The sequence below is a fragment of the Ornithorhynchus anatinus genome, chromosome 5 (genome assembly GCF_004115215.2).
Source record: "Ornithorhynchus anatinus isolate Pmale09 chromosome 5, mOrnAna1.pri.v4, whole genome shotgun sequence".
NCBI lineage: Eukaryota > Metazoa > Chordata > Mammalia > Monotremata > Ornithorhynchidae > Ornithorhynchus > Ornithorhynchus anatinus.
Genome location: NC_041732.1, coordinates 60,645,140 through 60,654,242, shown reverse-complemented (window position 1 = coordinate 60,654,242; position 9,103 = coordinate 60,645,140).

Sequence of the window (9,103 nt, the reverse complement as noted above, 5' to 3'; positions counted from 1 at the left end):
CTCTCTTCCCAGGCTAAACATTGCTAATATCCCACCAGAAACAGAGGGGACAGGGTGTCTATCCTCCCATGGCTGCCCTGGAGTATCTGGACTTAGTTTTGACTTGGGCTGGAAGCTTCTTCTGCCTGTCTCTTTTCAGGAGGATGGGCTGGGCTTCAAACCTCTGCTCTGCAGGGGTGAAACACTGGCATATGGGGACCAAAGTGCTCAGAGGACCGTGGGGAACAGGGGGAATCCTCATCAGGTAGCTCTTGACACTCATGTGGTTTAACTGCTGTAATGTGAGCAATTAATGACATCTGTTATTCCTATTTATCTTTATTCCTCCTGTGGGACAGGGGCTGTGTCCAACCTGATCATCTTGTACGTGCCCCAGAGCTTAATACAGAGCCTGGCACATGGTAAGCACTTAACAGGTACCAAATAAAAATGGCACCCGTATGATGTCATCATGTTGCATTGAGGGCCTGCGTGATGCATTTGATGTCATGTGTGTAAAGGGAGTGGGTTTTTGTGAGTAACATTGCTGACATCACCCTGACCCCATCCTGTTCTCTGGAATATGAAGGGAGGAGGTCAGCCATGCTAGTGGGAGGTGACAGGAGTGAGGATCGAGACCGTGAGGCAGTGCTCGACTCTACTGAGCGTGAAACATAGAGAATCAGTGTGGCTAGCGAAGCAGCATGGCTCAGCTAAAAGAGCAGGGGCTTGGGAGTCAGAGGTCATGGGGTCATGGGTTCTAATCTCCACTCTGCCGCTTGTCAGCTGTGTGACTTTGGGCAAGTCACTTAACTTCTCTGTGCCCCAGTTACCTCACCTGTAAAATGGGGATTAAGACTGTGAGCTCCACGTGGGACAACCTGATTACCCTGTATCTTCCCCAGCGCTCAGAACAGTGCTTGGCACATAGTAAGCGCTTAACAGATATCATTACTATTATTATTATTGAGGAAAGAAGAGATGAGTCCCAAGGGGTTGGGTGTAACCTAAGTCCACCCCCACCAACCCCTCTGGAATTTGATGATAATGTGCCCATAGCTCTGGCAGAACAAGCCTATCGCTTTCACCTGAACGGGCAGAGAAACCAGACAGATGATGAGTCCAATTAAACTATCACTGGGAGCACCCAAATAAACAATTGCTTCATCAACAAACCAATCGCTTCCCTCCCAGGCACAGATGGACAAACCTCACCTGGCATCCTGCAAATTATATGCTAAACCTCAGACCCTGGGGCTTCCCTCGGTTTCTATCTCCAAATCACATTTCACCAGGGAGGCCCCCAAACTGCGAAACTAAAGCCCGGTGAAACTCAAACTCATTCAACATCGCCACAAGGGATAGAGCCAAGGTTAAAACTGAGATTTAAACCACCACAACCACCACCATAACTATCACCAGCTCCACCGCCGACATCTAAACCACCAGCCCTGTTTGGCCACTGCGCTCTGCCATCTTGCTCACGCCCTCCCTCCTCCCCCTTCATATGTCAGAACAGCACTCTCCCCATCTTCAAAGCCCTATGAAAATCATCTCACTTCCAGGAAGACTTCCCTGACTCTCCACCCTAACCTCCCTCCCTTCTGCGTCATCTGAAAGCACCCATGTACATATCTTTATATTCAATTGCTTCCTCTACCTGTGGTTTATTCTGATGTCTGCTGCCAGAGCCAAACTGTAAACTCTGAGAGGGCAGGGCTCATGTCTACTAGCTTTATTGTACTCTTCCAAGCACTTAGGAAAGTTTAGTCACTCAAATGCTTAGTACAGTGCTCTGCATATGTAACTGCTCTAAAACCATAGATTGACTGATTGATTGCCAAACTACTTGATACATTGAATTAGAGGGACCCCAGAATATTAATGTTTATTTTCCTTGGATTTATAGAGTCTCTCCTCTTAATGATCCATTTGTCCTCACAGGATCCCTGAGAAATAGATGAGAAACTACATTTTTAACTCAATTTCAGCCATGAATGTAAGCACAGACTTATTTGCCCAGGAAGCCAAGACCAACTAGATGAAAAATGTTCTCTCTTCCTTTTATAAGAAACTGGGATGATTCTGGCACTCACTACCCACGCCTCCCACTTTCTGTTTTCTTGTTATTTTATTTGTTTTCCTTGGAACGTATGTTTGTGGAGGAACTCCAAGTGTATTTGCTACAGCAGATATTTGTACTCTCTTGGAGACAGCTAGGTGGGTGAGGTGACGGCTTTAGGGAATCGGGGGAAAGCCAAAGTCAATGTGACCCAAAAGGAATCTTTCTGATTCATGACTTCTGAAAATCTTTGGCAAAGCTGCCCTTCTTTAGGAAACGTAGCATGGTCTGGGATTCAGAAATTCGGTGGTTCTAATCCCCCTCCACCACTTGTCTGCTGTGTGACCTTGGGCAAGTCACTTTACTTCTTTGTCCCTTAGTTCCCTCATCTGTAAAATGGGGATTGAGACTGTGAGCCCCATGTGGAAGAGGGACTGTATCCAACCCAATATGCCTGTATCTACCCCAGTGCTTAATAAAGTGTTTGGTACAGAGTAACAGCTTAACAAATACAATTATCATTGTTATTATTATGATGATTATATGGCAGACCAGGCACAGAGAGGTTAAGTGACTTGCTCAGCATCACATAGCACAGTGGTTTATTGAGCAAGGACTCGAAGAAATGAGGTCTTCTCCAGACTTCACTTTCCCTCAGAGACGAGGCTTCTCCTTTCCAAGGGAATTTCCCGAAAGGAGTTAGTGGCTCACAATATTATTTTCCTATCAGCTGTTTATGTGGGAAAGTCAGACTACTGGTGGCATAACCTGTGACAGTTCCTGCTGTTGTTCCCAGCATGTTTCTCCAGTTTAATGTTCTTTAAACACAGCTCTTTTCTAGGCGGAACACAATTTGGATGAGATTATTACTATGTAATTACAGTTACTCATTTCCCCATTACTGTAAGTGCCTGCAATTACATAATTAGGACACACAACGTAACATCATCATTAACGTGTTTTACACCTCGGCCGTTTTCAAACTATATTTTTGTCAAAGCACCAAAAGCAATTAATTTGGCGTGCGATGAGGAGGCTAAAGCAAGCATTTTTCTTTTCTTTTCTTAATTAGTAGGGAATGTTAACATCCCCAAGAAGGGTGCTCTTTGTTAGATTCCTTAGATACAGGATCTTTGTCCTTCTGGCTGCCACTCTCGAGATTAGTCTACTTATGCTGGTGAAACATTCCCCAGGAAGTGCTGGAGGATGAAGGAAAGCATTCAATGAGTTCTTCCTGAAGATTCCTGAGGCTTCCCTGGGAACGAGTAATCCTATCTGGACAGAAGGAAAAACTGAGGCTGGGTGAGGATTTACCCAAACAACTAGAGCAAGTCCAGGATGGAGGAAGGAGACTGTGAGCTTTTTGTGGGCAGGGGATGTCACTGTTTATTGTTGTATTGTATTTTCCCAAGAGCTTAGTACAGTGCTCTTCACACAGTAAGCACTCCGTAAATGTGACTGAATGAATGAATGAACAAAACCCAGGACTAACGTCCCCAGGCCTACAGCACCATCTTGTCCTAAAGCTCTTGATCTCCACCAGCTCTGGACCAGGAAAAATGACTTTGAGCAACTGCACACAAAATCCGGCCTCTGGGGTGGTGTCACTTGTCACCTGGGGACCGCCTCATTCGGGAATCAGAGTGGCGAGAGAGAGAAAGAAGAGACCGGGGACAGAAAGGCTGAGTTTTATACAGAATTTATTCCGTGAGGCGAATTGAATTATTCGATTATTTTGGACACAGCAAATTGAATTATTTAATGGTATTAGAGTTTACCTATTGGGAGGAGTATATTTATGTGTTACTCGCACGTGGCAAAAACACCCAGGTCCCACCCAAGAGGAATTCACTTATGGTTTGTTGGCATATGGTGAGGCGGCTGGCTCCCACCCACGAGCACTTCGCACTTGGGAGGAATCCACTTATGCATTACCCACCCATGGCAAAGCACCCGGCTTCCAGCCCCATGAGCATTTAACAGAATGGGACACTCACCCATCCCACGGCTCCTCACTGGGTGCAGGCAGAGCTGGCATCTCATGCTATGGGCAGAGGTGACCCGCAGCCGGCTGCTGCAAGTCTTGATCCACTGCACATAAGGTCAGAGGCCGAAGGCATTTATCCCCTATGCTTCTAGGCCATTCCAGATTCCGGCCTCAGTTTATCCAATCTCTGCCCTCCTCCCTCCTCCATACCTAATTTGATTGACACACGGGCAAGGGACACCTTCTGTATTCCTGGCTTGAGTTGTCAATCTAGCAGTTTTGGCCACGGGGGAGGTATCCCACCCACACTTCCGAGTTCCCCCTTAATAGCTTGGGCAGTCACGAGATTACATTTTACCTTGAGATGGTGGGTACCCCGGGGTCACCTTAGGACAGGTGGACAGAGTTGTCAAGTTGGAACCACCAAGAGTGTTCCAACAAACCAGTTTCTGGGCATTAGTTTACTGATCTAGCAGGAAGAATCGACTTTACCGGTGAACAGGTGACCATGTGCCCTGTGCACCTACAGGAGGGGCAGGGGCAGGAGAGCAGAGGATGAGGGGAGCCAGCAAATATGTAATGGTGGCTGTTACAAATGTGAACTTGCAATTAGCTACAAAGTATCCCGGAGGCCTTTATCTTTTTTATGAGTTCATGATGATGGTATTGGTTAAACGCTTACTATGTGCCAGGCACTGGATTAAAGTGCTGGGACGGATATAAGAAAATTGGGTTGGGAGCAGTCTCTGTCCCACAAGGGGTTCACAGTCTTAATCCCCATTCTATAGATGAGGTAACTGACATACAGAGAAGTTAAGCAACTTGCCCAAGGTCACGCAGAGCCAGGATTAGAATCCTTGACCTTCTGACTCCCACTACGCCATTCTGCTTCTCTTAGTTCATGATGGCTGTGTGTGGGCGTAAGTGGGTAATAATAATAATAATAATAATGTTGGTATTTGTTAAGCGCTTACTATGTGCCGAGCACTGTTCTAAGCGCTGGGGTAGACACAGGGGAATCAGGTTGTCCCACGTGGGGCTCACAGTCTTAATCCCCATTTTACAGATGAGGTAACTGAGGCACAGAGAAGTTAAGTGACTTGCCCAAAGTCACACAGCTGACAAGTGGCCGAGCCGGGATTCGAACCCATGAACTCTGACTCCAAAGCCCGCGCTCTTTCCACTGAGCCACGCTGCTTCTGTGGGTGTGTATGTGGTTCTATGTTTCTGTATGTTGAGAGACAAAGAGAGAGAGAGAGAGAGAGAGTTTGGAAGAGTGAGAGAGTTGCCTTCCTTTACAGAAATGACACCACCACCACCACTATTACGGTGGTGATGGTGGAGAGGTCCTAGCCACTTCTGTTAGGATGGATGAAAAGACCAATGTAGGCCCAACACACTATTTCACAATGTTTACAAGTAAGAAAAATCCTTACTGAGCTAATGATAATCATAATAACCACGGTGTTCATCAAGTGCTTACAATATGCCAAACACTGTACTAAGCACTAGGGCGGATAGAGTGCATGGTTATTAGACACAGTCCCTAACCCACAGGGTGTTGCCTAAGCAGGAAAGAGGAGGAATTAAATCTCTTTTTACAGATGAGAAAACTGAGGCACAGAGCAGTTAAGTGACTTGCTCAAAGTCACACAACAGGCATGTGGCAGAGCCAGAATTAGAATTCAAGTTCTTCGGTTCCCAGGCACGAGCTTTTTCCACTAGGCTAAGCTGTCTCTAATGTGTTTATCCCACACTGAGCCTATCTCTGATTTCAGTTCTGCCTTCTGAGAGTCTCATCCTCACAAAGTCTTTGCTCCGGGAGAGTAGCCCCTTTCCTGGTGTCTGTCTGTCTGTCCACTGAGCTGGTCTCTCTGCTATATTGGTGTCCCAATAGTCCACTGTCTCACTGTGTCTTACAGGTGTCTTTACTGCCTTCCAGGCTTGTGTTTGTCCCCTTCCAGTTCCCCATACACCCATCACCACATTCTGCTACCTAGTCCAACAATACATGAATAACTAAAGAGGGAGAAATCAGAATGAAAAAGCCAACACACTTTTTGGAAAACTGCAGGATAGTTTGTGCGGCCATGAGATGCAGCAACCTCTTTATACTATATAGAATATCTATAAGGTTGTGTGACTTGTGTGGCTTCTCCAGGGCTGTGACACTCTGATCTCCTTCAAAAGGCAGATCCAGTTCCTGGAGCCATTTCCTTAGTACCATCTACAAACCACTTTCAGTATCAAACGGCACTGAGAACTAGCCCACAGTCACACAGGTCTGCTGGGCAAAACAAGTATGGAGGTTGTCCAAGTATGTGTGTGTGTGTGCTTGAATACATGTATATGTTTTTGCATATGTATATGGATGTGTGTTGCAAGACAGCGAGATGCAAGACAGCGAGACAACAAATACAAAATTCCCCAGAGGCAAAAAAAAAACCCGGGATGAAGCTATTCTTCCTGCCTCATTGAAACCCACTCACCCAGTAAACTGAGGTCAGTGATACAGGCAGTGGGGGCTGAAAGGCGGCCCAGAACCTGAGCCAAGTGCAACTTCAGAGTAACAGCAGTGAGTTATGTTCAGCAAAATGAATGTCCTTCAGTTAAAAAACTCTCTCTGGTTCTCCCCCCACCCCTCCCCATTCCCTCCTAGGTGTTTTTTCTCCCTTTACTGTGTGAAAGCTGTAAATATTGGCCTATTTGAGCCATACAATTCAGTGATTCAGGCCAGCTCCACCCTAGCCCCTAAACCAAGACTATCTCCTGCAAAGTCTCTTGGTAGCTGGTTTGATGGTTTACTACCCTGGTTTCAAAGGTCTCCAGAGAGGGGGAGTCTACGGCCTCTTTTGGTTTCAGGGAATCACGGCTCTTTCTATCTGGAAATCTGTCAGTGGATCAGAATTAAATATCTCTTGCTAAAAATATCTCTTGCTGCTTGAGAAACAGCATGGCCCAGTGGAAAGTTCTAATCCCAGCTCTGGCACTTGTCTGCTGTGTGACCTTGGGCAGGTCACTTCATTCTCTGTGCTTCAGTTATCTCATCTGTAAAATGAGATTAAGACCATGAGCACCACATGGGACAGAGACTGTGTCCAACCCCATTATCTTGTATCTACCCTAGTGCTTAGAACAATGGCTGGGATATAGTAAGAGCTTAATAAATACCTAAAGTAATATTACTGTTATTACAAGTAGCTCTTAAATGATTATTCCTTGGTGTCTTCAAGGCTATGTGAAGTTGTGGCTTTTTCAGGATGATGAGAGTAAAAAAATCTTAAGATTAGAACACAGGTCCTTCTGACTCCCAGGCCCAAGCGCAATCTACTAGACCACATTGCTTCTCTAGTGGTATTTGTTAAGCACTTACTATGTGTCAAGTACTGCTCTAAATGCTGAGATAAATGCAAGTTAATCTTGTTGGACACAATCCCTGTCTCACGTGAGGTTCATAGTTTAAGTACCCAGGTCATTGAAAGCAAAATCCTCCCTTAACCCCCTGATCCAGGTGAAAAATCTGAAAACAAACCATCTGTTGCCAGGGAGGTTCACTCAGGAGCCTCTCCTGGTAAGGAAAACCCCAAATTACTTGAAAGGCAATGTGGTCTCGTGTCAGGGCTTGGTTTACAGGAAAGAGGGATCTGGAGTTTAGAGAAGCAGCATGGCCTAGTAGATAGAGCAAGGGCCTGGGAGTCACAAGGACCTGGGTTCTAATCCTAGCTCTGTCACCTGCCTGTTGTGTGGCCTTTGGCAAGTCCCTTAACTTCTCAGGCCCTCAATTTCCTCATCTGTAAAAAGGGAATTCAGTGCCTGTTTACATCCTACTTAGTTCTGAACCCTGTGTGGGAAAGAGACTGTGTACAACCTGATTAACTTGTTTATACCCCAGAGTGCTTGGACCATAATAAGAGCTTAACAAATACCACAATTATTTGAGTCAGACCATCATATTTATTGGGCACTTACTGTGTTCAGAGCACTGTACTAAGTGCTTGGGAGAATACAATATAACAAGAAACACATTGCCTGTCCACAACAAGCTCACAGTCTAAAGGGAGAGACAGACCTTAATTAATATTAATATAAATAATACATTAAGAAATTATTATTACTATGGAGTTGATGTGCAGACAAAATTGGATGGGAGATGGTAAGAGTGTTTAAAGAGTTGGAAATTGGATTCACAGTTTTATGGCTTCTTAGAGATTAGTTAATGGCCAGCCTACATCAGAGTTTAAAGGAAGTGATTCAGTTGTCAGCAGGTAATGATGGAGTTATAAAATGTGACAGTTGCATCACTTCTTAGCAGTATCCCACCTGGAGAATGTCTGGCCTAGTGGAAAGAGGACAGGACTGGGAATCAGGAGACCTGGATTTCAATGCCATCTCTGCCACTTGCCTGCTGCGTGGCCTTGGGCAAGTCACTGAACTTCTCTGGGCCTCCGTTTCCTCATCTGTAAAATGAGAATAAAAATATATTTCCTCCTTCTTCTTAGATTGTGAGCCCCATGTGGCACAGGGACAGCTTCTGCTCTATCTTCTATCAACCCCGTGGCTTAGCCCATTGCTTGGCACAAAGTAAATCTTAATAACTTCCATTATCATCATCATCATCACATCATCTTTATCATCGCCATCTTCTGGAAACCTCTCAAGTTACTAATTTTATTTTCCAAAAAGCAGATTACCAAGCATATTTCCATTCGGAGCCAGGCTACTCCCTGAGGATGCATGCTCTGAAATGCAATACTCAAAGAATCATCCAAATCCCCCAATCCCAGGTTCAATCTTTTCCAAAATCAGGCCAGGTGACCAGTTTGTCCTGCCATTTCCAAGCAACAGAGGGAGAGCAGCAGAACTGCCTTGGGCTAGCGGGCAGATGGAGCAACTTTCTGGAATCCCATTTCACGTGGCTATTGGGTGTCACCACCAGGACAACAGACACAGCACCCACAAATCTCTAAGTGCACAATCAAGCTAACGACATATCGTCCAGCCCGGCTCAGGAGTCGGGAGGTCACCGTTAATGAACGATGCTATCCGGAGACCAGGCTGCAGGCCAGACAAACATA